This window comes from Anneissia japonica, unplaced genomic scaffold, assembly GCF_011630105.1.
Source record: "Anneissia japonica isolate Jap-2015-1 unplaced genomic scaffold, ASM1163010v1 scaffold180_len884964_cov147, whole genome shotgun sequence".
In the NCBI taxonomy this organism is placed as follows: Eukaryota; Metazoa; Echinodermata; class Crinoidea; order Comatulida; family Comatulidae; genus Anneissia; species Anneissia japonica.
The window spans coordinates 745,156-750,509 of NW_022696035.1; the positions used below are offsets into that span (position 1 = coordinate 745,156).

The 5,354-nt window shown below is 34.6% G+C and overlaps 1 long non-coding RNA gene across 1 annotated transcript in view; it reads left to right on the forward strand.

Moving 5' to 3' along the window:
* The window catches only part of LOC117101704, an 8,386-nt gene extending 3,828 nt beyond the window's left edge, over positions 1-4,558 (forward strand). Inside the window, exons 2-3 of the long non-coding RNA XR_004444306.1 lie at positions 3,044-3,219; positions 3,978-4,558. This is a non-coding gene — a long non-coding RNA (uncharacterized LOC117101704). The remainder of the gene's footprint in view (positions 1-3,043; positions 3,220-3,977) is intronic.
* The last annotated feature ends 796 nt before the right edge of the window (positions 4,559-5,354 follow it).

Consider the following 5,354-nt stretch of genomic DNA (forward strand, 5'->3'; position numbering starts at 1 on the left):
GCACTATGGCATGTCGGAATAATATCCATGTGATAATATATCCAGGGATTGACATATTTTAAACTTATAACAAACTTATAAGATACAAGATATATTTATTGGTCAACATGCACAATTTGGTTCATATGAAATTTGGTTTCCAGATATACTTTTTTTTTATAAGAACACATTTTTGGCCAAGATTTTAAAAAAAGTATTTTCTTGTCCTAATATTTTGAACAAAGGAGAATGAGGGCATTTTCTTACCTTTTTTTTCCCTCAGAGATGGCAAATCCAAGATGGTCAATCGGACCATCTACTACTTTCTCACGTTTACCAACTAGACACTTTATAAATTTGATTTAAAAGAGGTTATTCTCTAAAATTTAAAGCATGAATATTTTACCACTAAGTGAGCAAATACATAAGGGACACCAATGAGACATGCCTACTATGTAAGTCTGGTAATGAGGATATTGAGCACTTATTGTGTACGGGTAGAAACTCAAAAATTAATGACATTTGTAGATGAATGTAAAGCTAGTGGATGGTCAGTTTGCTTAGAATTTGTTTTTTTCTAGTGATTTAAATACCAAAACACGAAATATACAAATTCTATAGAAATAATAATGATATAAGTATAATATTCGATAGAAATTCTAAAAGTCTTGCCTAAAAAGAGCTTGGCAAACAAGGAGTAAGATCATGAATGAATAATAAATAAATAACAGTTAAACAACAAGTGTAAACAACGACTCTGAATTTTAATGCTGTTTTAATGATTGTTTAAAACCCATTATAATTCTTTTTTATAAACAATTTTGACTGCCAGTTTTAACAAGCTTTAAAATGTTTATATTTTTATAAATTTTAAAGTAGTAATAGTAGTAGTAGTAAAAACTTTATTTATTCACACAAATCACAAATACGAAGCACAAATCAACAAATACAATGCTGTTTTTCATTATGGCCGTGAGATACCTTATTTACAATTAACAAATTAAACATAAAGGTACATCATAAAAAGCAAAAGTTAAATGCAGAAATTAAAAAAAATAAATACAAAAAATAATTATTAAACAATACTGTATGCCAAAGTCAACAAATTGATAAAATAAAAGTACTGTAATCTATACCTAACAAAGGCAAAATAAACTATGGAAGAAAATCCATTCCACAAAAGTAAACAGAAAATTACAAAAAGGAATGTAAAATATAAATAAAACAAGGCAAGAAAACATCAAAATAGGGATTTATACAACTACTGTATTTAACTTTGGTTTCATTAATTATTAGTACAGATGTGGTTTTTGAAAATAGTTAAATTGGTAGAAGACTGTCGTTTTTTACACAATGTTTTTCTTATACTGTCAATATTTCCTTGTTAGTTGTACAGGGATTGTCCTCCGTTTTGGCATCCTTGTGAATGCACCGTCATTGTGTGCCACCGTTTTAAAAGTGAAGATTCAAATAAAGATTATTATTATTGTTACGTCGGCCGTATTTTACTGACTCAATGATATTCAACAACAACACTTTTTGCCTTTTGTATATATTTATTAACTGTTATCAAGATGGCCAAGATGTAAAATTACTGTGAAATAAAGTAAAAAACAATGATTAAACAATTAAAATAGGCAATAAGAAACACACTGTACCTCGACAATACTAATGTTATCAGCCTATCGGCCACATAATGCAAAACTATTTAAAGGGTTTTTCTTATTTGCCTTTTAAAATTTATACATTAAAGAATCTCTCTTGAGATCCAGCGGGCTGCCACTGATGCACGGTAGAGATTGCATCTTTAGATCTCCGATCTTGTTTACAAATTCATGATAGTGCTGTCTCGTAAGAATTTCGTAGTACGCGTACAGAATGACAAAATATTCTCTGTATCTGCTGGAACTGAGCCACATAGCTTGTATTCCACTATTTGCATTCACACCAGGGCTGTGTATATATATTGCCTTGGTTTAGCTCTGTAAGCATTAGTGGTCGTGGGACTAGTTTGGGCCCTAACTAAGCTGGTTGAACGTTTTATAAATTATGATACACATTAAGTTGATTTGTGTAAATTTTTATTGATAATAGACTTCGACACAAAAAAATAGGTATGTACAACATAAATAATGTAAAAATAAAGTAAAACATGAATTTTAAATGACGTTCTCAGGTCAGTAGGCCTACACAGTACATGATGTAGTGTGGTGTACCTATCTGCTGTACCTTGCTAGCCTACAGTAGGCTTATTATCGACTCAAGGTCGGGCAACCAAGGTAGGTAAACATGACGTTCTCTAAACCGGTCCGTCCGGAAAACCGGTCAAAGTGGACGGTCCGAAGGGTGATCGGTATTGGGAGAGTTGACTGTACAAATTAAGTCTTTTAAAAACTAGAACACATTAGTCCAGAACATTCCATAAAAGCTCGAATTGAGGCCCTGGGCTTCTTCACCGGCATTAAATCACCTAAAATACTATATAAATCAAGCCAGTTTTTGATTTATTTTGTTTTTTGAAATTCATGTACAGTGTATGTACTGTAATATCTTGAAAAAAGCCCATGCTATCTTGAAAAGAAACCCATGGGCTTCTTTTCAATGTTACTTTTACAAAATGAAGAGGGAGATTCAGTTCAAGATGGGTGTGTCCTCGAGATTAAGCCCATTGGGCTTCTATTCGAGGTTTTATGGTATTGCAATACAAACAATGAAACTTAAATTACAATACTGGAAAGGCTATAAGTAAAACAACAAACATTCAAAAGATACAGATGGCAAGGCATATTTTAGCATAGTAGTAGGCCTGACTTGTTCTAGGCTAGGTAGGGCCTGTAGGCCTAGTATAGTGTACAGTAGGCCTTCCTGTCCCATCAGCCCAACCCGATATCAATACCACTACTCCAAGTGTTTTGTAGAGTATTGTTTCATACTGTAGTTGATGCCAGGACTTGCCTGCTTTAAATGTGAACAAGGTATGAAATGAAACAAATTATTATTTTAAATAAGTACTTATAATATAACAAATTTTAGAGGGTTTTTTTTTTCTTTTTTACTCTCACAGAAAAGTAACCCAAAATGATTGGAAATGTCAAGCATGAAAGATGATTTTAATGGGAGAAGATATTGGCTCTGACGTACCTTGAAGCTTTCATTTTGCAGCTTGAAAAGGGGCTATGCTGTCCCTTTAAAACAAAAGAACAGTTGAAGATGGGCTGGTATCATATGAACAAATGTTTTGTAAGTAACATCAACTGAATAAATGAGAAGTAACCACTACAAGGCCAAATAATTATAAATAACCATAAAAATCAGTGTGTCAAGCCTGCAGCAAGAGGGATTTTTGATTGCGATGACAACATGAACCATGGATTCACTCATCCGTGACCATATTTCGCACCAAGATTCGGCCCAATCGTCTAGAATTTAGACTATTAGGACTGAACATCTTTGCATTCATAGATGTTACCCCATTACATCCTACAGTAGGTCTTACCGTTGCTGCGCAATAAAAGGCTGTGCCTGAAATTTGATACTGAATCTAGACTGTGTGTGTCTTGTCTAATAACCTATAATTAAAAAAATGATTTTATTTGCTTAATATGAAATAAAGCCAGACACACGCGTTGTCGTGTGATAAATCATCTTGTCGTGTGATGAATCCACATCAGTTCTCCGTGAGAGCTTGACGATGCGATGCTATCTAGACTGAGTGGATTGTCATTAAAAACGATGGCACACACCTTGTCAAGTTTCATTCATCATGGAATTGTGCCGACTGACAAACGCTCGCGCAGCGTGTGCCCTGCCCAATATTCAATGCAAAATCAATGACAAAAAATGAATTGAAATGTGCACCATATTATTGTTAAAATAATCTTGTGTTGATTTATTGATTTACAAATTTCTGTAAATATTTTATATAATAGTTTAATTTAAAGAAAAAAAGATTTAATTCACATGCATTCATCAAACACAATTTAAATTTTGTACTTTAGTGCGAACAGATTGTTCTGGTTTCTATGGTGACGTATTCAGTTGTCATGACATTGACATTCTTCGTTTACGTATATATGGAAGAAACTAGTCTGCAATCCAAATTTTCGCATACGCATAAAAACCAAGTGTCAAGTGTGCATCAGCTCGTGGATAGTTTTGATGCGAACAATAATCTGCGCAAGAGGGATGTCGGCGTAAGAGATATGGACAATATCTCCGGCATTTTCAAGAGGTTGCAAGTCGGTCTTATATCACCTCAAGAACATAGACACATTTTAAAGAAGTACTTGAAAAGCGTTATTGACAGTATTGCAGAGTATCAAAGTTATGAGGTAGGTACGAAGTGTCCATCTTCTGTCCTAGGCTATACAGTAATGTATCTAGGAGTCTTGAAATGGGGGAGCTGGTTGGGGGTGCAAGTTTGTTTTCTGGGGGTGGAGGGGCATTGTGATGTGGCCACATTTCACATCAATATCTTATTGTAACAATTGTTTGATGAGCATAAACAAAATTGACCGATTCAGCAATGTTTGTTTACAGCTGGTCATGTGACATAACTTGGGTATACCATGGAAAACATTAAATTACAGGGCGATCAGTGTGAAAATGTAGGAGAAGGTAATGTTATGGTCGCAAAAACAATTTGGTATAGTTTGCTGATATTGCTTTACAGCAATAACAAGTGATGGCCGCAATAGCAACCTTCATGTTCACATTGATGTGCCAATCCATTGTGTACGTCCGACACCCAAGTATAGGTCATGTGATGCCCATCATCGAATCAGTGTATTGGCAACATAAACCACAAGGCTAGCTTAAACTATAGCTCCATCCACAATATTGAAATTTCTTTGGCAAAAAACTGTTGTATGCCCATATATAGTCATTATGTGACTATATATGGTCATGATGTGATGTCATCATGAATATATTTAGGCATGTCACATGTTTTTACCAAATAAAATTTGATAGTCTGCAGAGGCCGTCTTCTGGAACATAAATGATTTATGTTAACTGCATTAATGGCATCACCTGTTTTTTAAGTTCTTTGTGTACAGGAAGCACCCAAGTATATATGTTTCCTATACCATTTGCACTTTTCAGTGGAGTGCTATTTTTCACTGCCAACAATACCAACTTCAACCACTTCCTCAGGCATGTGGTATCAAGCCGAAATGCATAAAATTACCCAATCTCTTTGTATTCCAAGGTCTGCTAATTTTGGGAATTGCATTGGATTGGATTGGATTTATTCGGTGTAAACACCAAGGATAACCCACGAAAGCCTGAAGAAGACTTATTTCCAGTCCCTTCCGGTGGTGATTAGGCAGTACACCGGGAGACAATCCCCTACTCTTTACTGAAGAGGGTACTGC